Source organism: Oryctolagus cuniculus, chromosome 11 (genome assembly GCF_964237555.1).
Source record: "Oryctolagus cuniculus chromosome 11, mOryCun1.1, whole genome shotgun sequence".
Classification (NCBI taxonomy): domain Eukaryota; kingdom Metazoa; phylum Chordata; class Mammalia; order Lagomorpha; family Leporidae; genus Oryctolagus; species Oryctolagus cuniculus.
The window spans coordinates 37,377,854-37,405,090 of NC_091442.1; the positions used below are offsets into that span (position 1 = coordinate 37,377,854).

A 27,237-nucleotide genomic window follows, 5' to 3' on the forward strand; every position below is an offset into this window, starting at 1 on the left:
GAATCATTTCCTAGACCATACCTTCATGTCTAGGTGCTAAGTTGCTGTGGCTTGAATGTGATTTGCCTCCCAAACTCATGCAGGGCATCAAACTCCAAAATTATAAGTTAATCATACTAAGGGTGGGGAAAATCCAATTATGTTGATTAGAGGTGGGGCCTAGTGGGAGGATCTTAGTTCTCTGGGGTGGGGGTGGGGTAGCCCTTGGAAGATATAAAAGCCTGAGCTTTGGCCTTGCCTCGCCCTCTGTTTCAAGGGTCACTAAGTGCTTTTTCTTGCCTGTGTGCTCTGCTGCTGCTGTTTGCTTCTCTCCCCAGCTGCCAGAATGATGGAGACACCCACTCTTGGACTGGAACCTCCAAAACAGTAAGTTAAATGAATCTTTTATCTTCATAAAGTTGGTGTGTTAGGTAATTCATTGTAGTGTTGAACAGCTAACCAATGCCTAGTCTAGACTATTTGCAATTTTTACTTTTCCATTTGTTCTTCTGGTAGGAAAAGAGGTGGATAAAATTCTATCGTCTGAAAAGAAATAAGCTTTGCCAGCCTTGTGGGAAGTCAATCCCTACTTACCTTACAGACTGTAGGGAATGTGAGTAATGAACGGCTCAGTTCAAAAGTTAGAGTGAGTCAGCTGGAAGAGGTAGAAATTTGGGCAAAATAGTAAATTATATAAGTCTGTAGACCTGAAACCCGTTTAGTTACCTCCAAAGGCCAAATGTGCTATTTAAAATGCTCCAATGGAGCATTCAATTTCACAGCTGTCTGTTGCTTTAAGGCCAAATTCTCATTCCCTAAAGTTAGGAAACAAAAATAGGAGCATTACCAAAAGCCACACATACTACTGAGATATTAATTAAGCCCCAAAGACTCCAAGGACCCCTGTCTGGACCTCCTAAATGTATTATTCTTTGCCAACTGATGTAAACAGATTTCTCTTGACCCTCTTCACGCTTGACCCAGATCTCTAAGTCTGCATATTAACATAAAAGGTTGCCAACATTTTAATACCAGATAATAGAATGCTCTAAAACAAACCCACATTCTGTTATTTCAACCAAATCTTGAAATTTTTCCCATTTTTACTAAAAGCTCTATTAAGACTGTATTTAAACCATAAATAAGCTGTATTTCTTACACTTGGGAAAGCCAGTATAAATTTTAGGCAGGAAATACAGGTATTATATCAAGTCAGAGCATTGGATAGAGAATCAGAAACACAGGATCCTCATCTTGGTTTTGTGCCTGATGGTATGACCTTGAAAAAGTTTTTAACTTCAGAGTCACATTTCTCTGTAAAATTACCATGTCTTTCCATTTGACTGTAGTAATGGGAAAGGTTCATCATAGGGCATGGAAAGCTGGAGAATCCTATGTGATTAGTCACCTGCAAACCTTTGTGTTCCTCTTCAGACCTTCAACTGAATTACTAAGTGGGTTGTTGCCTGTTTGCAATAATGCAAAGGTTTGGTGCATTCCCCCTCCCTCCTCTTTCCATGTATTTAATGGGTGTTTTCTCCAATTATGTGATTTTAAGATACTGGAAAAAAGTAAGGTAACGTCTTGAACTCATTCCTCTTAGGCTGATGAACAATAAACTGTTTTTCCTATGATCAATTTACACATCACCTCCAGCGCGTGCGAATTCGCCTTTGCAGACAGTTATCAGCTGAATCTTTTCCCCACAGTAGGTTCACCACCATCTGGAAATGAAATTCCATTGACTTTATTCTAGGTAAATACAGAGTACTTCAAGATCTAGTATTGGATTTTTTCAACTGGAATGAAGAAGTTAGGAAGAGTGTCTCTAGTGTGTTAGAACACTGAAAAATACTCTTGTTCAGTCCCCTTGAGTTGTCAAATCAGTAATTTGCCTTTAAACTCTATTGTAGTAAGAATTACAATACTAATTTCCATCAAGAGACTGAAACTGTGTTCCAGTTAGTAATACAGAATATTAATGTTTAAGTGCTACCAGTGAGAAACTGTTGAAATCCTAACCTGAATTATATAGCCAAATCGAAACACCTTGGTGTTGTGTATGGGTTGATTTGTATACCCCAAGGTAGGCTCATAAAATTAGCAAACACTAGTATCATGGTGAAAATATGAATTTGGCTTCCCACCATTTTATTTTTATCTGGGTAGTTTTACGAGTTTTATTCAGAATTTTTCTTCAATAGGTTAGGTGTCACAGTTTCTCTTGAATAGAAACCTATTGAAGCTATCTTAAAAACTTTCTTCCTGGGATAACCTACAAACTCTTAGGATGCTTATTGTCATGATATATACTAAACATCCTAACATTTGAACTTGCATGAATTTTTATATAGTGCCATAGTAAGAGCAAAAGTAGTTTAATTGGTCAGGATCCATTGAGTTGAAACCTGGCTTTGAAACAATCTCTCTGGTCCTCAGTTTTTTACAAAATTAATTATATTTGATATCTGCAAAGGTTCCTACCAGCCCTGAGAATTCTTGGCCAATTTTCCAATATTTTGTGTTTTCCAGCTCTACTTAGAAACCCCAAATTATGTTCACTGCTCTTGCTCACATAGGTTATTTTTCATATTCAATATTTTTTCATAAGTAAGTATTCCCTTTATAAAAGTCCAGCACAAAATCTTGACCTTGGGCCTTACAGCTGACTGAAATTCAGGAAGTCCAGGATGAAGACTCAGAGTGGATAAAGGAGATGTATACCTGCTCCTTCTAGCTTGTATTTTGGCGAGTTTGTCTTGTCAGGCAGCTGTGCTGTTAATGGAGGATCTTCAAATTGAACATGGGAAGTTGTCTTCTAGGAGCCACCTTTAGGTGTGTAGCCTTTGGCTCAGGGAGGCATTTATGGTAAAATGAAGGATGGTGATGTGTTGGGGCTGCCTTGGCACCTAAGCCCTGTGAGGTCAATTATGCATCTTTTGCAACACTGTGTTCAGTGATGTCATTATTGGTAGTTTTATTATTGCCTACACTGGGAACATTGGCAGCATGAAAGTCAGTAAATGCTACAAATTAGTGCTTTTATTGAGGTAAATTGTTAAATATTTTATGAGGGTTACAACTGGACATCACACACACACACACACATACACACACTCATTTGTTTTATAAAGGCAAAGAATGGGACCAGAACTTTCTTCCCCAAAATACCCTTTTATGATTTATTCTCTAATCCAGGATTTCCATAAGTTGATCTTTTAAATGTGCAAAATGTCATATCATTAAAATTCATATTCATACTGTTTTGATATATACTATAAAGGTAAGAGGAGTAAATATTTGTATACCTCGAAATATTACTATATTCATACTAGTGTATTTTTACAGTAAACAAGTGGAAACTTATAATTTGCTTAACCATTTCCCTTCACTTAGGTTTCTTAAGCCTCTCTTACTGTAAATAATGCTGATGAACAACTTGATATGCCTTATGTGGCAGAGGAAGGTTTAGGAACAGAAATATAAAATGGTATTTTGTTTAGCCCCTGAATTCTCTGAATGTTGACAAGGTGGGGGAGAAGATGGTATCAACAGTTTAATCATTGCCAAGGAAAATTCAGCTGTCCATGAAGCATTTTGGAGGAGCTGGTGATTTATGGAAGTCCTTTAAATGCTAAGTGAATGGTGAATGTGGGTTGTGTTGAGATATGCTGCCAGCTAGCTTTGAAAAGCATTTTCCAGGGCTTAAATCAAGCCCATCATCAGGACCTGAACAGATACCAACTGTTTTTCTCACACCCCAATACTGGACCTGACTTGAGACACCTGTTAGGAATATTTGTTACCTCTTGTAAATTGAAGCAACACCACCAAAGAGTCTGGTAACAGCAAAAGTAGATCCTTGTGTTGCTGAGTAAGGCCAAGAGTTTCTGGGCAGCTCTGTTTGCCAAATCTACTTCCAGATTTCTGGGCGGGCATGTTCCTGAGCCTACAGCCCAGGCAGCAAATCATGCCAACTAATCCGGTACATTGTATTCCCTGGGAGCTCTGCTTTGAATAAATTTGTGTCTAGCTCCACCTGCTCAGTTCGCTTAAGTGAATGTTCTGGTGTTGAATGCATTTGGTTCTGAATTTATTAAATTCTTCATTTAATTCAATTCATTGGACATTTAATGAGCAAGTGCCCACTGCAAAGTAGAGTGTCATGGCTACTTAAAAAGTAAAACTAGACACTGTCCTCATTGTTTCAGATGGGCTGTCATGTATAAGGTACATGGTATGGGAGCTAACAGGAATTGCCACCAAGATATGTAAAGACAAAAAGGGTACATCTATCAGAAGTGGAAACAGTGTTTTCAGAGGGCAGTGGCATGAGTGACTTTTTTTCACAATGGGTGAACATAGAATAAAAGGAATTCTAGTGAGGAGTTTCAAAGAGGAAGAAGCTAATAACAATTATTGATTTCTAAGATCTGTTTATTGCAAAATTTCTGATACCAAATATGTGGGTTTTCTACATTAAGCACTAATTCATTTCTCTTTAGATACCAACTAGATGCAATTTACTTATGACATTAATTACCCAGGGTTAGTGCAGATCCTAGTGGAGAGCTCAGTCCAATAGGACTGCACCTCACTGCATATGTCAGTCTCAAATAATGAGTCCTCAGCTTACACATACTCTATGGGATTGGACCAAATCGTGGGGATTTGCACACCCCTTTGACACTATTTCCATTTACCAGTTTATTATAAAGGATGTTATAAAGGATACAAATGGACAGCCACATAAAGCGGTAAATAGGGTAAGGTCTGAGAGGCCCCCAAGGCACAAAAGCTTCTTTGTGGGTTAAAGAGTTGGAGTGCACTGCCCTCACAGCACATGGTTGTATTCACTAACCCCAGGCTCATCAAGCCTCATTGTTATAGACACTTTATAGAACATCATGTTCCGCTCCCCACCCTGCTTCTCATTGGTTAGTTCCAACTCTGATAGCATGGTTTTCCTGGTGACCAGCTCTATCCTGCAATTGTCAGGGGAACCACATCTTCAGTCACCTAATTATCATAGATTCAGTTATGAAGGAAAGGAGCCTCTTGTGAATCACAAGACACCATCATTCAGAATATCCCAACAGTGTTGGGACTTTGTGACAAGAACCAGGGGCAAAGAGTAAATATATTATCACTCAAAATATTATAGTACAAGGCTAATCCTCTGCGTGTGGTGCCGGCACCCTGGGTTCCAGTCCCGGTCAGGGCACTGGATTTTGTCCCAGTTGCTCCTCTTCCAGTCCAGCTCTCTGCTGTGGCCTGGGGAAGGCAGTGGAGGATGGCCCAAGTGCTTGGGTCCCCGTACCCGCATGGGAGACCAGGAGGAAGCACCTGGTTCCTGGCTTTGGATCGGTGCAGCACGCTGACCATGGTGGCCATTTTGGGGGTGAACCAATGGAAAAAGGAAGACCTTTCTCTCTCTCTCACTGTCTAACTCTGCCTGTCAAAAAAATATTATAGTGCTTTTGGATAAAGGGCTCTCATGTTATAGTTGATGCAAGTTTGAGGGGCAGTAGTGGATGGGTTTCTGTACAGTCAAGTATTTTTATACCAAAAAATGTAACTTAGTGTGGATTCCCTCAAGAGCAGACCTCAGCATTAAGATTTTAAGTAGTCTATTTGGGAAAGAATCTGTATAGAGGGGTAGAGGTGGTGGTGGGTGAAGCGAGCAAGGAAGGAAAGCAGATAAAGCACATAAATGAGTTTCTCTCAAGGGTCAGAATGGGGCAAGGTGGGGAAGCACCTGCCTAGAATGCAGCACTTGAGGGGTTTCTAAACACTCAGCAATAAACAGCAATATTTTAATGAAATATTTTTAAAATACCAAAATTTACCCAGAAATCCATGATAAGCAAATTATCAATTTTAAATAAAGATCTGACATTGCTGTGCTGAGCCATATCAGAACCTGAGGCAAGTGAAAAACTATGTAAAAATACATTTCTATGTATTAAGTGACTTTTTCCAAAATACTAAAGTAACAGAAAAATATTTAAAAATTCAAATGTAGATATTTGAAAAGTCATATCATTATTTTAAACTGAAATGGTTTATCTATATCAAAAGATTTAATCATAACTTTACTGTTTTTCATAGAAGCAAACTTAATATTTTCATTAAAATCATTAGGCAATTAAAAGTATATAACAGGTACACAGAAACACAAATTTCCTGTTGCCTCAGGCTCCAATATGGCCTCAAATAGGTGATCATATATGCTTAATCCACTGAGGACCCTCTTAGAATTGTCCTTATGAGGAGTCAGGAAACTGAGGCATTCTCTGCCTATTCCTGTCTCTCACCAGGGCTTTGCCTGGGGTGTTCACTCTGGCACTTCTTACATGCTCCCGAAGGAAGTCAACACCGATGGGAAAGGATTATCATCATCTGCTATGAAAGGCTTTGATGAACATCAAAAGAATCCGAGGCTTTTACACTGTAGGTTCTGTAGAAGCCCTGAACGCTTTTGAAGAGGTGTGGTTTAGAGCTATTTTTCCTGAAATAACTTTGTAGAGTGATTTTGAGAATGAAGAAACCTAGAGGCAGAAAGAATAATCTAAGGGCAACTGCAATAACTTGGTTTAGAGATAAGGGTCGGAGTTAACAGTACATCAGTGGGGAAATTTTGCAAAGTATGAATGAGAGTCCTGGCAACCAAATGGATGTGTTGGACAAAAGGAAGGAAGGCATATACTTGAGGCTGTGGTTTCCCATCAGTGACTGAAATAATGGTGATTCTGTTTTTTAGAGTTGAGAGAGGGCAAATTCAGTGAGGAAGGAGGCTTGGATTTAAATGTGTATGGATTTGGATTGAATGGATGTGAGCATGAACTGTGCTCACATCCACAAGAAAAAATGACTTGGAGGGACAGGAAAATGTAGGACTCTTTGCTTAAGTTGATGTTCATAAAAGAAAAATTGCAGAACATTTGCAGTCTTGAAGGAGCTTGATTCTCACTGACCCTCAACAGCAAAAGGAGGCCATAGGATTTTGTAGAAAGCAATGCTGTGTTTTCAAATTTATGAACCAGCCTTTGGACACCAAGAGAAATGGAGTTGGAGACCTGCAGAGGTCCCAGTGAATAAGAATGGTGGTTTGGAATGACTATGGGTATAATTCATCTCAGACTTTCTGTTGATCTTTGGGAATACTTCGTATTCACTCTCATGTGATGTCTAAAATGGGTTATCTTTTAGGCAATTAGAACTGCTGGTTGTATTCTAAGAATATTGGTGCAAATAACAAAATTGAGGGCAGGGATTATACAGTATTTGCACTACCTACATGGAGATAGTGTTTATAACTGAATCAGGGAAAAGAGTAGAAGATAAAGTATTAATGAAGCTTGCTGTGGGTTGAATTATGCCCCACCCATCCCCCAAGATACATTGAAGTCCTAGCCTCCAGTATCTCAAAATGTGGCTGCATTTGGAAATAAGTTCTTTGCAGATTTAATTAGTTAAGGTGAGGTCATACTGGAGTAGGATGGTTCCTTAGAAGTGGTGAATTTACAAGAACATTTGTATACTGCACAAATAGCCAAAGCATAACTAAACCCACAACAGATTGGCGTGAAGCAGCTTTGAGCCAAAGAACACCAGGGATCAGTGGCCACCACCAGAAGCTACGGAGAGGCAAGGAAAGCTGCTGCCCAGATTTTCAGAGGGAGCATGCTCTGCCAACTCCTTGGTGTCTGATTCCCAGCATCCACCCTGTGAAATAAATGTCTGTTGTTTTCAGCCACCTGGTTTGTGGCACTTTGTTATAGTGCCTCTGGGAAAATATTCAACAAAATTATATTTCCTTCTCTCTAAGACAAGACAACGTGGGGAATTGGATATAAAGATAGGTAAATCGTTAAGTAAAGGAAGAAACCAGAAGGGGCAATAATTAGATGACTTATCTTTGAAGCGGAAATTTGGGTTGCTCCTAAAAAGGAAACTGGTGAAAGGTGAAAGGAATAGAAAAGACTTGAACAAATTCTGGAATAAAAGGGGGAGGGAAATAAAATGACAATACAACAACCTAAAGAACCTAAGAAGGCAGAATAACTATTTAGGGAACTGGAAGATAAAATTGACTTGATCCACTGTGATATGCAGTCTCTAAAATGACCCCCAATGCCAGCTACCACCTGGTATTTACATCCTTCTGTAATTTCCAACCCTTGATTGTGATTTGAATTTATGTTTAGCAAACGGAGTATAGAACAAATGATGGGATGCCACTTTTGAGAATAGGTTACAAAGACTTCGGCTTCTGTGTTGGGTGCTTGCTAACTCTTTAGTCACTTACCCTCCAAGGAAGCCACATGCCATAGGATGAGGCAACCCAAAGAGAGGTACCTACTGCAAAGGAATCCAGCCCACAGAAGGAACTGCAGTCCTTGCTGACAACCTGACTGCAATTTCATGAGAAACTTCGAGCCCAGAGCACATGCATACATGGACTCAGATTCTGCAATCACAGAAACCGAGACCATGTTTTTTGCTTTAGGCTGCTAGGTTTTGAGGCAGTTTGTTACTGAGCATTGGATAACTAATATGTTCACCACTAATTACAAAGCTAAAAAAACATTTTACCAAGAGGTGTTCCTGGGGATGAGAATGTGATAGATCATAGCAAAGACAAGTTTTCCAGCGTTATTTAGAAGTACAGTGCCATTTCCTCTGTAACTTACTCTTCTTTCCTAGCGAAAGGACATTTATGTAGTTAAAGGACATTGGTCCCTACTGAAACTGTGAAAGGAAAGGTTGCTGCTGTCAGCTTTTATCCAGTCTGAAATGTCGATCCCCCGTTGGCTGCTGTCACAATCTTGATGCTTTAAGGCTGCCATCCACAGTCAAAGCATGTCAGTGCCCGGCACTGGCAGAGGATTCTTCTCCCTCATAGCTGTCGTATTCCTGTAACCCATGAGTCTCATTCATTAGTGACTGTGGTGTTGGGGTCTTCTGGAAAGGACACATCAGAGGTAGGTGGATACCCAGAGACCATAGAATGTGAATAGCATAAGCCAGATAAACATTTCAGATTTTATTAACTCAAGTGTATCAAATGCGGTTTGATTTACCAATGTCTGGGTTTGTGTGTGAAAGTCTTTTCTGGGGCCAGCGCTGTGGCACAGTGGGTTAACACCCTGGCCTGAGGCACCGGCATGGGCACTGGTTCGAGACCCAGCTTCTCCACTTCTGATCCAGCTCTCTGCTACAGCCTGGGAAAGCAGTGGAGGATGGCCCAAGTCCTTGGGCCCCTACACCTATGTGGGGGACCTGGAGGAAGTTCCTGGCTCCTGGCTTCACATCAGTGCGGCTCTGGCCATTGGCGGCCAATTGGGGAGTGAACCATCGGATGGAAGACCTCTCTCTCTGCATTTTCTCTGTGTAACTGACTTTCAAATAAATCTCTTAAAAGTCTTTTCTGCCAATCATTTCAAAGATGAAACCCTCTTGCACCTTCAGACTTAGACCTCCCCTTCATTGAGGCCTTCCAATGGTTTTGGAATTTTCTGCATGGAGTAAGTTGGTTATTGACTGAACAGTTTCAAAGGCTCATTTGGAAATCCCAGTACGGTTGAAGGGAGGTCTTGAACAGATGATGATCAGGAACTGGACATCCTTATCACTGGAAACGGAACTGACTGCACTGGCCTGGATGTTGGTGGAACCTGGTTCATGTTGCCCATGCTATGTATTGGGTGTCCCCCTGAATATTCATGTGGGGAGAGGGAGCCCCAGTCAGAAGTGAACCAATGCAGGTGTGATGCATTGGGAGGCTGTGGCACATCTCAAAGATGAGGCTGCATGGGAGGCCATTAGGTCATTGGAGATTCTGCCCTTGGTAGGAATTAAGGTAGTTCTTGGCAGAATATTGTTGTAAAAGCCTAATCCAAGCTCCACCCAGAACTACAGTCCCCAGCTCACCACATGATCCCTGACTTCCCATGGGTACCCACCATTCTCATCAGCCATGATGTGAAACAGCAGAGGGGTTCATCATCAGAACTGAGCTGACAGAGACACCAAGCCCTGGAAACCTCAAATGGAGCTAAGCAATCCTCTTTTTTATATAGGCAACCAGTCTCAGGTATTTCTATATGGTAATAAAAGCTAATGCACTGTAGAACCCCTAGGGTGAAGAGACAGAGCCCATGCAAATAGTCATATGGTTCAACTATCCTGTCCTTTTGCACCTCAAAAACTACCTAAGTTTTCCCTAGGCCCTGGGAAATGCTTCCTACTTAGAGAATGGGAGACTTTTTCCTAACAAGAACTCTGCTCTAGGTTTTTGAAGGAGGGCCAGGAAGAATAAGAAAAGAATCTTTTCTAAAACATCTACATTTTTGCTATATTGTTCCTTCCCCCATGGACTCGTATATACAACAGCTACTGGACTGGACAGAGGAAAGGCCAAGGGGCAGAAATAAAAACAAAATTGCTAACAAAATCGCTTAATCTTCCATTATATAATTTCTCATATACATAAATATATTTATGGAATCAAGCTATTTATGATGCAACCACTTCTATAAACAATGATTTATAAATAATTGATGCAGTTTCAGGTCTTTAAAGTGATGAAGTTCTATAGCTGAGCAGTCCCCGGGCAGCCACTGCAGTTGGAGCATCACAATTTCTGTGCATCTAGTTTCCAGGGTACCCCTGGGATCTGCTCAAATTGTAATAACAATAATTGCTGCTATTTGTTGAGCACTGATGTGAAAGACCTTGTGTGAAGGACTGAAAGCTTGTTATCCATAATCAATATTCCCCATATAGCCCTGTGAAATAAGTATTGTCCTCATCTTACCAATGATGAAACTAAAGCTCAAAGAAGTTAAATAATTCGTTCAAGATCCTGTAGGAGGAAAGTAGCACAGCTAATGGGCAGACCGAAGTCTGATTTTTAGAAACCTTTGTATTTGTCTGATCGAATTAGCTTAAATTGCCCCCAGAGGTAGAACTTGTAGCAAGGACTTCTGTGTAGGTAGTTTGTTGGGTGATCCCAGAGATTAAGAACAAGGAAAGGAGGAAAAGCCAATATGAAGGTATATTTTGAGGTCATTGTTGTGAGAAACTTGGACTTGATCATTTCTAGAGGTCTTTGAACAGTTGATGGGTGTTTCAGAATTTTCCACTTGAGGCATAATGGGAAGAAGTGATTTTTCATCTTTTGATGTTTGGTGGTTGTCCATGGGGTCACTACCAGCTCTGCATTTCTAGAAAGTACATTCATGCCCAATGAGTGGACTGCTGGTTGCTCTGGAGAATCTGAAGCTCCAGAAGAGAAACGGAAAGACAAGGAGTACCATGAGACACAGTGGAGTGGGAAATATGTCTAAGCCTGTAAGGCCCTTCCTGTGCTAGCTGCACTTCGATTCAGAGGTGAAACAGAACGCGAGCAGGGGCTGCAAGAGCCTTTGATGCAGTTACGCTCCACATTGAGACCTTTAGGTTACACTGATGTACAAAATTTTCTGTTGATTGGTTTTGGAAAGACTAAAACTTGAACATTCTCACACTCAAAAGACTACCCCCTCCAAATCTTCAGAGGGAGAGCATTTCACAGTACAAAAATAGGAAGGATTTCTTCATCAAAAATAGCATATAGATGCCCGAGTTTGATATTGAAAAAGGTGCCATTTTCCAATGAATAATAGACAGCTGGGAAACTTGGTTAAAATATTCTTTAACAAACACAAATAGCTTCTGATGGCCTGTATAGTGCTGCCATGAGGCAGAATAAACAATGGTACATCTTTGAGTCAAGAATTGAAGAGAGGCTGAGATTTTGCTTCATTTGCAAGCTAATGAGCTGATCTGCCACAGTTTCATGGATGCCAGAAGAGAGTTTTGTGTCACAGACAAGACTTCTTTTTGCTCAGGAGAAAGCATGCAGCATGGGTATCAGCATGTTTGTGTCAGTTTTCCTTACCCTCAGTGATGGGGGCCAGCCGCACCTGTCGAACGGAACCTGAAGGAGGGAGGGGGAATGAAAAGAGGGACAAGGGCGCAGAGAATGGAGCCAAGACAAAAGTCTGATCAAGGCTCATTTATACCAGTGTCTCAGTGATATTTTATACATAACCAGCTGCAGCTCAAGGCAACACAGAAGTTAACAACACAGGCAAGCAACTTATCAGGCTTTCTGCAACACAATCATAACATAGTTAGTTTTAGCCTAGTGCTCTTGTTTGATCATTCTCCTTCAGCATGGGAGTATAGGACTTTCTCATCCCAGGAATTCCACAAGCCAAGATTGACCTTGACTTTTCTATGACTTGTTTATGGGCTGCCTACACCTCAGCACCCATTGGAGCTATACAGAGGGACCTGAATGGATGCCTGTACATGCAGTGATTGCATTAAAAGAAACCTCTAGCCTAAGAAATCAAATCTTGTATATTGAGCAGATAATTCTTCCATTTTCTCAGTGGGGGAAGTGAGGGGAGGAGACATTTTTATTTCCCAGACAGTAAAGATATCTGCCTTTTTCTTGGAGATACCATCTGTCTTTCAAGAATGTGAGGAAAGCTGCCCTTGGCTTCAGATGGTGACATTGACTTTTAAGGCTGCTAAGTATACAGATATCTTTGAAAAGATAATCTAGAATAAAGACAGGTAATTCCTCACAAGATGTGCAGAAATCCAAGGGACTCATGAATATTTTTCTTTCAATACATGCCTTTCATCAAGTGGTGATTGGGTTGAACTTTGGTTGACTTGTATGTCAATGTTTTAGTGCCTTAACAAGGTGTATACCTTCAATTCATAGTGCGTTTCTTGACTTGGAGGGCTTGAAGATTTGAAGAACATGCCTACAATACCTGGATTATCAGCCTCTCTGAATGGAGAAGTGTAGGCTAAGGAGAGGGATGAAGGCTGCAGAACAGAAGAGGGACAGAAATTCAGAAAAATAGAAGGCATGACAGATTGCAGATACATAAATGTGAAAAGCATGAGTAGGTGAATTACTGGATGGAATAATAAATGCAGGGTAGACATATATAAGAAAAGATAGAACAAGTAGTGTGTATGAATTTGGACCCTGTATTCACATCTAGTGGCTTTGGTTTTGCTATTACCTAACTGTATGACCTTGGACAAGTTCCTTTTCATCTGTCATATGGAAATGATAATCACAGTACTGTCCTCAGAGAATTGTCTTAACTCTGAAATGAAATAATCCTCATAAACACTTAGCAAGTTGGCAGGCCCGTGATAATTGCATTACATAGAAACAGAACTTGCTTCATCAGCTGAGACACCCATTCCTATGAATCTTATAGGCTGCAGCATTCTCAGCATTCATATTAAATTTTTGTTTTCCATTGGAACCAAAGCTGAGTCTGGCAGATGTGTCAAACCTTGATAAAGCCAACGCTGGCATCCTATACTCAAGTAGCAATTTTATGCAAACAGGATCTTCTCATTATGTTATCTTTATGCAATCCGTAATTATTGCTTCTGAATGAATCTAAGGTTGTCTTCATCTCCATAAAATGAGGTCACACTAGTTATACAGTAAATTAAAGGGAAATTGAGCAGATGATATGTATAAAAAAAGAAACATGCAGTTTTTAGAGCCATTGACAAAGTGCTAACTGAGTTGGTTTCCAATCCAAATGAAGTATTTATACAATTTGGTTCAGCATCCCAACACTCAGATGGAAACCCACACTCTTAACAGACTTGTTACTCTTTTACTCTTCACAGAGTTAGCATTTATGATGAGGAATTACTTCTTGAGTCCTATGATTCCAGTTTTACATCCAAGCACATAATGTTTTACAGCTCATTCTTGCAAAGAAAAAGATGTTCTTGCCTAAGTTATTTTGGTACATCACATTATGATGAAGTATTTTCAAATAAGATATGAAAAGCACAACCTAGAATGTTTGGCTACATCAGAATACATTAAGGACCCTTTTTCTGGGCTGCTTTTTCAAACTGTTCATGCATCCAAGCATTTCCACTTCAAAAGATCGTTAGAATTTCTAGGACACTTTTCAATTAGTTGCATGCTTTCAATGAGAATGGAATGAATAAAAATTGGGATTGAGGAAAAATTATTTTCAAATTTTTTTTTGCGTTTCTTAGCTGTTAATCCTGGTAAGCTTTACAAGTAAGCAATTACCCAGATGGTATAATTTCAAGAGCAGAATCATCATGCATGTGAAAATGTTTCAGGATCCTTTCCCATCCCTTTTCTATTAACTATCTCTGCAGTCAGAAATTCTGCCACTTGTCTTTCAGTTGGCTTACTTTACCCTTTATAGGTCCTCTTATAAAATGTAAAAACTGAGTAAAACAGTTTAGATTATTCTTGAGGTGAACTTGCTTCATTTGTATTTTACTTCCTAAGCATTTACATCAAACATTTTTGAACATAACACTAGTGTTGATCTGTATAGGATGATACAGTAAAGATGAGAGGCCACTTAAGTATTCATTTGTTTACTGATTGTTGAATGAGCTCTTACTCCACATCAAACAATGTGTTAAGCTACTAAGTATATAATACATACATTCCTCATGGAACATGGAACATTTGAAATGATTGGTGTTTAATCACAGAATTAATAGCTAAAGACTACAATGACTTTAATGAAGGAATCACAACCAGCTTTGATGTCCTGAAAAGTTTTCATAAGAATGCGGATATGACTAAAAGTCAACTTTTGTAGTGCTAAGGTGCTGTCCAGCATGGAATACTTATAATTAAAAGATCAGATGCTCCTGAATGAGAAGCAGAAAACTTTGCAAGTGGCAGCAGTTTAACAGTCCAGAGAGCCATTTCTAAGAATGAAATTTGCCTGATAACTAAGCTGATTTATTTTACATGTTGATTTTAATTTTATTGAAATGTAGAGAGATCTTCCATCTGCTGGTTCATTCTTTAAATGGCCTGTAACAGCTAGAGCTGGGTCATGCTGAAGCCAGGAACTGGAATCTCAATCTGGTTCTTCTCCATGGTTGTAGAGAGATGAATATTTGAGCATCACATGCTGCTTCCCAGTGTACACATTAGCTGTATGCTGGAAGCTAGAATCAGAAGCAGAGATGGGACTTAAAACCCAGGCACTCCAATATGGAATGTGTATCCAAAGAGGCCTGTTGATTGTTGCTTCCTTGATTTGATTTTCCTCTGGCCTAGGGAGTTGCAGTTGAGTTATGCACAGCATTTGCCTATTCCCATCTAAGATATCATATTTCTTCTGCAACTTCTTACACTCTTGCTCTTAGTCTCTCCTAGAATTTACCACATGCAGTGGCTTATAATGTATAAATGAATCTTGTTTTTCTTGGACATCCTACTCTTTGAGCTCAATATCTAATCTATGTACATTCTCAATAAACACAAGTATTTGAATGAAAATTGGAAATCCTGTTGGGATAATATTTGTCAAATAAGGAAACAGAACACTTTAGTGATTTGACTAATGTCACTAAATATGATATGATTGTTTCCAGACCTTGACCCAAGTTCCTTTAGCAAAAATTTGGTTAGAAACACTCTATCTCATAAAAAAGGAAAAAATGACAACATTCTCATATCACTAAAATTATCGAAGGTAACTACAAAGGTATGTGTGATTTGCTTATAGATTTTTAGAGAAAAGTTAAAGGTTGTTATGCTCCAGTAAATATGTAAATCTCAAACGCTGGTGGTAAAAAGCACTAATAATCTATTTTTCCTATTAAGTGTGTATTGAAAATCAATTGTAAGGAGGTTCTGTTCATTGCTGTTATATGTGGAGATGCTGCCATTACAAACATTGCATCTTACCATGCCAAAGGGAAAAGCAGAACTCGAGAGTGTCTTAGAACTAAATGCTTCAGACCAAGAGTGATGTGGTACTTCAGCTCATATCTCATTGGTTAGAACAGGTCATATTGTCCTATCCTTTGTGCTAGAATATGCCAAAATAAATGACTCTCAAAGATAAATATATTACAACAAATCATCTTTTATCATTTACCTACCAGTTACTTCCCAGATACTTGATATGTCAGCTTGTGTATATAAAAGTATTGTTAGATTTTAATACATAACCATTGTAGAACCTCAGATAATAATAAAATATTTATTCCTCATGCTTGTATCCAGTGATTGATCTAGCTTGAGCTCAGCTGAGCAAGACTCCAAGCTATAATTTCTGTAGGTTGTATAGATTTATGAACTCGCAAGTATCTTCCTGGCACCACTTGCAACATGATACATGTGATAATCATACCAATGGAAGTAGATAAGAGGGGAAAGTGGAAACATGCAATACCTCTTAAAACTCAACTGTGGAACTTCAGCACAGTTACATCTGTGCACCTCATTGATCAAACCAAGTCTAGTGATCAAGCCCATCAGCAAAGAGGGGGCAGAGAAGTGTAAGTCTCCTCTCTTGGGACATACTGCAAAGCTCATGGAAGAGGGCAGAGATTCAGAAACCATGCAAGCTCTTTAACGTTGTGTAGTTTATAGAAACAGAATTAGTAAAATACATAATTTTAGATGAATATAATCAATAAAGAAAAAGATGAGGCTAGTGTTTGAATATTTAGAGGAATGACCCAAGAAAACCACCTTATAAAACAAGATGACAATTGAGTAAAATGTTTTAAAAAGGTAATAGACATCCATGAAGGTTTTTGAGGAAAATCAGTGGCAAAGCCAATACCAAAGGTTGATGGCTGATGGTTTCATACCTAGCATGTTTGAAGGGTAGAGAGGGTGTCTATGTGCCTGAGCCAAGTGAATGAGGAAGAGGAAACCAAAGATGTGAGCTAGGTTGTGTGAGATATTTTGTCTTTGAATCCTAAGTGAGGTGAATGTCCACTGGAGTATTTCTAGGAAAGGAATGATATGGTCTGCTGCCACTTACTATTACATCACACTGTCTAGCCTACTGGGAATAGACTGAAGGGGTGAGGAGGAAGAAATCATAACCAGCTAAGATCCCATTACAGGTGAGAGGCATCAGTGTCTAGGCAAGGGTGGTAGCTGTGGATTTGGTGATAAAACATTTAATTGGCTGGACTGTGGAAATATTTTCAAAGTGTAGTCAGACTTGCTGAAAAATCAGATGTGCAGTACTGCAGAGAATGCTGTTGAAGATGATGCCAAGGATTTGGGTATGACCAAGTGGAAGAAACGGCATTTCAATTTGCAGAGATGGGAAAGACTCTGTGAGGAGCATGTAAGAAAGGAAGACAGGAAATTCAGAAGATCCAGCCTGCAGTTCCAGGCTCATTATATCTAATGTGAATATTATTCAAATGGAAAAGTCAAAAAGGCTGTGAAATGAGTGGAGGAGAGAGAGGGCCAGACTGGAATGATAAATTCAGAAGCTGCTGAGTTTTTGTATGCTTGCATGCATGTCTAAAGCTATGTAAGACTATGAGACTGAGATCACCAAGGAAGTAGCCTAGATAAAAGAGACAAAAGACAACACTTGAACCTGCACACTTCTCATTTCCAAATCCAAGAAGATGGTGAAGAATCTGCAACAGAGACTTAAGATAAACGAGTGTAGCAGAGGCAGGAGTGTGCAATATGATTGAAATCAAGTAACAAAACTTTCGATGAAGAGAATGCTTTCCATATTGTCTAGTGCTGCTGATGATATTGACATGGGGTGCCATACAATATCACCATGTGCTTATTAATAAATTCCCAATATTGATAAGCCTGGGTGGGTTCTTGCCTAATATTCAGAGAAGAATTCTGAATACCAGCATAAATGAATGAGGCAGCATGATGCGTTTTAAACTTTTATTCAGTGAGAAAGATGCATAGGAGAGTGAGGGCCCTATGCATAGGAGAGAGGGAAATCTGGGTTCATACCGAGTATCAGGAGCCCGTGGAGGAACATGTAGGCCAGGAAGCATGAGGTGGATGGCCCAAAGGCCACGCACCCTGGAGGCGCAGGGGCAGCAAGTGCCTACAATGGCAAAAGGCCAAAGAAAAGGAAAAAAAGGTCATGTCTTTGTGACTTGGGACAATTGGGTTTGTGAAGAACCAAATTCCTTGTCTTCCAGAAGAAACTTTTAAGTACTAGAGTCATGTGGTACTTCCGTTTTCATTCCTTTGCTGATTGAGCCTCTGACTCTAAGGAACTGGAAGTTGATTAGCTTGAGGAAAGGGTGAGACCTATGTGGGGGTGGGTATGGACTTGTTACAAGCAAGGTTATTAGCAGTCACTTTCCTCACAGTTGCAGAACCCAATCCACTGTTGGGAGTAGTCTTGGAAAATGGACATTGGCAGCTTTGCTCGTAACTTTGTATGCCCTTCGTGTGTTCTATATGCAACCTCTACCCCCATATCTTGATACTTACATGCTTTCATTCTCAAATAGTTCAGAAACTCTATGGGAAATATTTTTCCTTAGGCCAGTTAATTAAAACTCAACAATCAAGTGATATTTAGACCCTTTATTTCCCCACTGATACTATCATAACTTTGATAGCAGGGATCATCTTACTCTTTTTGGCAACCCTTAAAGGCCCACCTTATAAGCACTTTATAAATGAGAGAATGAATAATTCTTTCACTTTACCAGGCATAATTAGAATTTGCTTATGCAGTCTTTCCTTAACCAAAGTATCAAAGGTTAACAGCAAGTCTATTTAAAATAATAGCAAAGTTAAGTAATTATGAAAAGACAATTTTTAATGTAAAAGTCTGTTTTCATGAAATTATGACAATTTATGTTTAATTTTATCTGCTTCACTCCTGGTTTAGATGACAGATTTCTATTAATTAAGTAGCCAGTGATTACTGCATATGTGTTGAGCCCTCTCCCTCCCCCAATTTTTCTTCTCTTAGCTCTCACTCTTGGAATTAGAATCGAGCAGCCGTTGGGCATTATCAAGTTCTCCTGGAAATGGTAGTGTTACATGATTAAATAATTAATGCCTGCCAAATGGCTGAGGCTCACATGCCTCTCCGTAGCCTTTCTGTATGAAGAATACTAAACAAGTATTGAAACACCTAATGGTGATAGTCAGGCTTGAAATACCTTTGTATCTGCTCCTGCCCATGCTGGCAAGAGTTAATTCACTTTTTAACAGTTTTTTTTTTTGGGATCAACAAAGCACACATTTACTTAGTGGTTTAAAACAACAACATTTCATTAACTCATGATTTCACAGGTGGTTTGGTAATCTGAACTGGACTAAACGAATGGTTCTTCTGAGCTTTGCTGGGGGGTTGGAAGTGGGAGTCACTTAGTTGTCCATGGTGAGCAGCCAGTTTGGTCCAGGCTGACCATTTCAAAATCACCTCCCTGTGCATATCATGTCTTTTATCAAGCAGATGAGCCAGGGCAGGCTTCCAGGAAAGAACAGAAGCATGCAAATCTGTGTAAGGCTTAGACTGAGAGCTGATATGCTGTCACTTCTGCCACATTCTATTGATCAAATAGTCTCAAAGCCAGTGAGAGTCAAGGGAAGTAGAGTACATTTGTTGATAGGAAGAGCAGACATATAATAATACAGAAATACCTCCTGGATACAGGAGGTCATTTTTGCAATCTAGCCTGTCTAGTATAAAAAATAAAAAATGTATTATTTACATGAACAAAAAATAAGTACATCATTTGAATCTCCAAGTGTTGAGAATGCCAACCCACTGTAGACTTCATGCTGGAGCCAGAAGCAAGACCCAGTTTTCATTAAACATAATGAATATACCACTACTTGGAGTAAATAATGGATTGTTGATTCTGAAATGGGAGCTCTTTCTGCTGAAGCTTGCAGCCAGTTTGGAAGCCATAAAGGCTCACACAGGCAAAACCTGGCCAACACAGTCATTGAATGCCTAAGAAGCTCTGACTGGAGTCATGTATGTCTTCCTCCACCAGCATTTCTTTTTGGTTTCCTCTGGACATTGCCCCATCTGCCAACTTGGGCACAATCATAACTGTGGTTCAGATAATGAAAGGGTTAGGAAAAACGATTGAGGGTATTTTCATTTTAAGAAAGATCTGTTTACATTCCAAATCCAACATGGGTCAAAGACAGTTACGGTGGTAGAAGGATGGGCAGAGGTCTCATGCTTTGGGACAGATTCCTAGCTCTTGGATAATTGCTCTGATCCTTCTATAGCATAGAACTATCTCTGGTATCTGTCCTGAATTCAAATAACTAGAATGATGTAAAAGGCATTTTGCATATATACCAAATAAAGGGCAATTTGAGATGATGTTCATAGGGTGTCCAGTGCTGATGGTACCAGCAGGAGAATCCTGTTTAGACATTTGAACACAGTTTGTGTTACTTTTGCCTAGTCTTCTATGATTACTGCTACTGCTGCAAGTTAGATTTTTTTCTAGGTTCCCAGCAGATTTTGGTGCTGCTTGATAATGAAATCCTTTTCACTAATCATTTTTGCTAATATATCCTTCTGTTAAGTTAACAATCATTTTTAATTGCTTACAATCAGTAGACCTATAGATTCATTTAAAAGTGTTTCCCTTTGTCTTCCATAACTTTCATGATTTTTAATTTAAATATTTAGTTTTCAGAAACCAAGCTTGGAATTAAAGCTACAATGACATAGGTTCACAATGATTTTTTCCGTGCAAGTAAATGACAAACAGTGGTGTCCTGCCCTCAGCCTCTTGACTGGACAGATGCACCTATCCACAGATGCTATTGACACTGGCTGTTGATCTCTTGGCTCTTTTCACTCAGCACTCACACACTTACTCCTGCCCTTCATACCAACCCTAGGAGGCATCTAATTTCAAAAGCTGATATGGAGGTATTAAGATCAACTCAAATGCCTCAAGAAGAGAAAACTCATTAGTGTTTCAGGGATCTCAAATCAGGTCCAGGCAAAAATCCAGTGGAGACCATGTCCTTGATCAACTCCTTCCCCTGCTGTCTACTCCTTCCTTCATTCCTCTTTTCCTGAGAACTCTTCCTTAATGAACCAAGTGCACCTGAATCTCCACTCAGCCTGTGCTTCTAGAAAACTAGCCTAAGACAGCAGGTTTAAATCTGAGAGAGTATATTAGTCATGGAGTTTTAAATCTGTAGCAATTACTTGAAACGTCAGTGGTTTAAAAGAATGACCATTTCTTGCTCACTCTAGTTTTATGGTGGTTTGAAAGCATTTAGTATCATCAGGTAATTGTTTAAAGACTGAGGCACCTTCTGGCTTATGGCTCTTCTCTAATTTCTCAGCATCCACTCTACAGTGGGAAAGGCAGTGAGGCTTTCACTAGGGTAGGTTTTATGCACAACATTTAGAAGTGTTGTGTTCTGCATGCAACCTCTACCCCCATATCTTGATACTTAATGCTTTCATTCTCAAATAGTTCAGAAACTATGGGAAATTAGAACACTTTCACCAACATTCCGCTAGATAGAACTCCAACACATGTCCTAGGAAGCTTAGCAAATGTGGTCCAGCTGTGTGTCTAAGTCCAAGAAACTTGCTGGAGGAGACCTCTGCAGCCAAATTAAAGGACAGAAGATGTTGGAAAGCAGAACTGGGAAAGAACAGTACTTGAATGCACCTGTAACCCATAGCTCAGTTATACTGACAAAACAAGACCTCTTTTGAGTAAAATTCCATAAACATTGGAATTTTAATAATTAAATCAGGATACCAGGAGTAAAGTGGGATTGTTCAGGCAAAGACTGTAGAATCAGCCAAGCTGTACCTGGCTCATAGTAAAACAAGAAATGGCTGATTCTTACAATGTAGGTAGTCAAAGTGTTTTACTTTGGTGCACAAGCAACAAAGCTGTGTTGAAACAAATAGGCGAGAGTGTATAATTTTCACTGGTCATAATGCTGCATCTTCTCATAACCAATCAGAATATTCAGAGCTTCTGAAAAGCCCCAGTCCTCATCCCTGCCTGAGAATCTTCCCTATTTTCTCATTCATTTTTCCACAGGGGTTGGAAGCTGCACATTAAACCTTGCTATGTGGTTTTTGCCATTTCCCTTCAGCTTTTTTATCTGAAGAATTAGAGGTATGTATCGTTCTCTGAGGCCCTTCTGGCTTAAACATTCCCTGATTCTAGGAGACAACGAGGCTCAGTTGGAAGAAGTGACAGAACCTCGTTGAGAGCTGGGAATCCAGGAATGGGAAGAAGCAGTCAGTAATCTAACAGGAGTGATTCTGATAGATCAAATTAGAGGTTTGCTCAGGATAAATCAGGTACTGAACTGCTTCTAGCCTGGCTCATTGAGAACCCTGATTTTGAGGAGGAAGATAGTGAGGAGCAGTCTCCTCTCCCCAAGTTCATTTGTTAATCTTTGTCCATAGTGTGACGGTATTTAGAGATGCAGTTCTGGAGAGGTAGATTCCAGGGTGGGTCTTTCCTGATTGCAATTAGTACTCCAGAAGAAGAGAGGACAGTCCATCTCCACCCCTGCACCCTTTGATTCTGTCCCTACCACCCCCATGTGAGTATAAGCAAACACCTGCAGACCTGGAAGAGGACCATCTCAGTACCCAGTGGTGCTGGCACTCTGCTCTTGTACCGCCAGCCTTGAGAACTAGGAGAACTGTCCATTGTTTAAGTCTAGCATATTCTGTTTCAGCAGCCTGAATTGACCAGTACAGAGGCCTTTTAGGCATCCATAGTCTTGGTCAGCTTACTTGTGTGTTTTTATTGCTCTATATAGTGGACATTATGAGGTACCACCCAAATCCCCTCTTCAGGGCCATGTCTCTCACCCGTGGGTTGTCAGGAATTTCAGCTGTTGACTGCTTACTACTGGAGTCTTACCTGGAAATCTCCCACGGCCTCAGGGGACTGTCTTGTTCAAGGTTATGTCTCTTATCTTAGGGGGCAGCTGCAGCAATGACAAACTAAAGCAGGAACAAAGGGTCTATGCCCATGGCCCCCATTGGGATGACTGAGAAGGCCAGGCCAGCCTCAAAGCCCTCCTAGGGTTAGCCAAGCCCTTCACCGTATCTGCACTGGAGGTCGGCCTTTCTCCCTGCCTACCCTAGTTTTCTCACAGGTTGATATCTTCCAAGAGCATGCTCCAGAACCATCTGAGTGCAGCCCTTGTTAAGAGTTGTTTTCAGGGATGTGAGTGAAGCCAATCTGAGACATAAACTCTAAATAAAACATTTGAGTTACAAACTTTTCATTTCAAGGCGAATTCTCCTAACCCACTGCTCCCTAGTGCCCTCTGGCTTGCCCACACATGAGCATCCAGAAAGTTCTGGTGAGAAGTAGCATCAGGGGCTGTAGATGTCCCCATTAGCTTTCTTATCTGCTGCCCTGCTTACATTTTCGCCTCTTTGCCTTCTGCTAATGCTAATTCAAGTGTTTAAAATAGATGCATTTCTATGCGAGGTATGTGGCACATATTATCCTCTTCTGCTCTCACATGGTTTTGGTTTCTCTGCCTGGCTGAAATCTTCTTAATGTTTAAAGAAAAGGGGAGAAAGAAATGATATGTGTGTATTAACATTATATAGAAGATACCTTGTTTTCCTGGCTCTTGGAACTTGGAGCATCAGGCAGACAAAACTTGGAATATGGTCAGGCTTCCCTATCTCCCTCCAGCTGCAGCCTCCACATCCCTCCAACTTATGAATTACCAAGGTGCTTCTGTGGCCATGGGATCCTGTCGTACTCTGAATCCGTGAGCAATTTTTCCGACACACTGCACCATTCTTTAAGGTTCTACAGATCTGGATCCCAACCACAAATAGAGCACCTGCCTTATATTCCAGATTGGTAAAAGCCCCAAACCCACAGGCAGTGTTTTCCCTGGGGAGATGCCCCAACACAGCCATTTAAGTGGTGATGGACAAGATGGTGGTTACTCATCTTGCTGAGAAGAAGGTGGCTGACTCCCAAAGCATGGTGAACCATGCACCCTCATGGTGTGAGAATATAACACAGTCATTCACATACCATTTTCAGTCTTTCATGGTCTGTTGCACAACTGTCAATTCTATGGTTTCAATACTTTTTGTTAAGAGTCTATTTTGGGCATCACATATTTAACTTTTTCATTCAAGGTGCACTTGATGTTACACAAGAGCAGTGTACCTGAAAATGAGCTTATGTGTTGACTTTTCATGTGACCCTGACGTTCCTTGAAACCTCTCTGCTTTCCAGAGAGCTCAGGACATGAAGTTTTGAAACAATACCCATACTTTCTATGCATCTCTCCCTGTGACCTTGACCTGTGTTTCATACCATGTGGCTACTTAAGCACATTGCTTGGACACTTCCTTGCCTGGATGCAAAATGTAATCCTCCAGTTTCTAGGAGAAACACAGCCAGATGAATGTATTGGGAGCATGAACAGTGGAAAGGGAAAGTAGATCCACCAGCATTCTGACTTTAATCTTGTCCCCCCCCCCCCCCCCCGGAGTTTCTGTGTGGCTCATGTCCCTTTCGAAAACTCCTAACTAAAGGCATTATTTGAGCTACTTGCCAGTGCTGTGATTGGGAAGGAAACAGCCTTGCTTCTTCCCTAGGTCCCTGGAATATTGGAAGGCTGTCCTCATGTCTGAGCACTTTATCCACTCATCAGTGACTTCTGGAGCTGTACCGTCAAGTTCTCCTTCCCTGTAAGCACCCTATCAGGCTCCAGAAACCTTTATAAGATAGTGAGCGCAGATGGACTAAATAGTGTGATCCTCTAGGATGAGGTATCTTTAAATTCATGCTTAAACATCCACTGCCTATTAGAATAACTGACCCAAGGTGGCTGGTGACACATTGAGTTGGTTGAATTAATAGCCCTTTTGGAAATACTTCCAAAGAGAATGTCTTCAATGAAAATGGGAGCTCTATTTCAAATGCAATTCTAAGTATATACTTCTGTACTGGGGGACTTTGGTATGCCTTCTAAGATGGAATGGATTTAATCATTCGGGAAACTATAACCTGGACCTTTTCCATAATGTTGGTTGGCCATGGATTTCCCTCTGAAGAAAGAGGGCTTTGTTTGGCAAGAAACAGTGAGGGAAGGGCACCAAACCTCCTCTTGTGTCATAGGCAAAATTGTAGAAGGTAGACTTTGAGCTTTCAGCAGCAAGCTGACATCCTCATTCCTCTTAATACCTAAAAACTGTACTCTGGCTTTTATTTTTATTTTATTTCCAGTGCCAATGCTCCTGGGTCAATATGATAATTTAAAATCTAGTTGAATATATTTGCGTACTGTGCATATTGACTCCATAGAAGCAAAATTAAAAATCAAGATCTGTACACTTTTGCTAGTTCAGGATACTTTTAAAATTTAATTCTCCGTTAAATTCTTTGAAATTGCAGAAAAGATGATCAAATTTAGCAATGGTAAACTGATTCTTGTCAATGTAACTGAAGGATGATCTTTCTTGACCTGGATTATATAATCTACAGTGGCCAGATAATTTTCACTGTCTTTTATCCAGAATACACATACTCAAATGAGATAGTTGAGAGGAGGCACGGTAAGGGAAAATATGAAAATATCTTTATTTCACAGAAACCTAGTAGTCCCTTCATTTATGTATATAGGCAAGCCATTGAAATAGAATGATCAGTACTGGGTCTTTGGCATCAATAAAAAACACCCATATTAATAACACAATGAAATTTCTCCAGGTATCTTCAAATATTGTTTATTTAAATCAGTTTGTTATTAGATTTTCTACTAGCTCTTGTCCAATATGTTAATGAAGAATCAAATATCACATTTAATTTTTATCACATATTAATTTTTTGATTTCTGATTTTCACTGTAATTCAGCTTTTACTCTGTACTTTCATTTTATGTGTTTAAAAGCATTTGCTTGAGGGAGGGTCCATCAGCTCATCAAAAGGTAGTCAGATACAAGGACAAGAAAAGCTAAGAACTTGAAATTCACCTACTCCCAACCTTTCTTTATCCCTGCTGATGTTGTAAATTATCTGCTGGGCAGCTCCTTTGCCCAATATGTCCCATGATTTCTGAAACTCAGCAAAAATTCTGGTGAGGAGGGAGCTCGCTTAGCAGTGCTTGATGCTTTAAAGGGATTATGTATTAGAATAAGGGTGAGATCTTAAAAATAGGTATCATCTAAATTCTTAGCTGATGCATATTCCTTTAAACAAAACAAAAAGCTTTCTTTGGGCACATATAAATCTCACATCTTTAGGACAGGTTCTAAATATAGAACTTCATCAGAAGGACAGAGCTGGTTTAAATTATGTCATCTGCTGACAAAACCTAAACTGAAATTACTCCGTGTTTCCTATGAAATAGATTCCAGCTGTGTTTACTCCTGGCTGGGGCAAAGCTGAGGCTGGGAGCATCAGGGACACTGTGGGAATCGGAGGGGGCCTTGCTCTGCTTAGAGTCGATAGTTAACAAATAGATTTGGATGTGCTGGCTTAATTTGTTAGTGGAGGTTTAATGTGATTATATTCTCAGTTTTTCCAGTCTGAATTCAGTTTTATTACTGCAGTAGTGGCAGTCCAATTTTAATCTAAATAAGATTTGCTAAGGAGGAAAAAGTTGAAATTCTTCCCTTGGATGCCCAAACTGTTTGGAGGGAGAGATGGTTTCTTTTGCGCTGAGGTTTTGGATCCTGTCACCACACTCAAGCCCGCCAGTTGTCAGATCTGGATCCAGTTCCCCTGCAGCGCTGCACCTCTCCTCAGAAACCCACTGTCTCGGTTGCTGAATCATCACAGTGCCGAGGAGCCAAATCCATTGAGAGTCACCCTGTGGGCTCTTGAATATTTACCCAGCATGTTTTAAGAGGCAGACAAAAGCCAAGTATAGGCCTTGGGCACAACTGTTAAGTAGGCAACATCTGCAGCTAGCAGCCCCTAATCTGCTTTTCAAGGTCTCTGCTGCAGCGCTCACTTCTGTCTTCCTCAAGCATTCTGTGTCTGCGTGATGCTGATGCTTTACTGAGTAGCACAGATATGCGCTCACACCGAGCTATTGGGGCAGTGTGCCCTTCATTGTTACCTCCTATTGCCTGCGTATAAGAAGCCAGAATCTTAAAGCCTTAAATTCTTAATGTGAGCTGCCAATGGTAGCTAGCAAGACCTAGGAGCTCTCCTTGCTAGCCCATTTTCTCTCACCTCCATTCCTGATCACAAAGTTCTGCCTATTTCACCCTCTAAACCTCCTTCAAAGCCCCACTGTTCTCTTCACACCATCTTCTAGCTGGCCCAAGTGACCATTGCTTTCCTTCTGGATTTGCTAAGATGGTAGCCACCTGCCACATGGGTATTTACATTTAACTATATCACAAATAAATACAACTTAACACATTAAAC

The 27,237-nt window shown here is 40.1% G+C and overlaps 1 long non-coding RNA gene across 1 annotated transcript in view; it reads left to right on the forward strand.

The window, feature by feature from the left end:
- Positions 1-202: 202 nt before the first annotated feature.
- LOC127490996 (uncharacterized) overlaps positions 203-27,237 on the forward strand; it is a 338,530-nt gene continuing 311,495 nt past the window's right edge. The window contains exon 1 of the long non-coding RNA XR_011379995.1: positions 203-366. This is a non-coding gene — a long non-coding RNA (uncharacterized lncRNA). The remainder of the gene's footprint in view (positions 367-27,237) is intronic.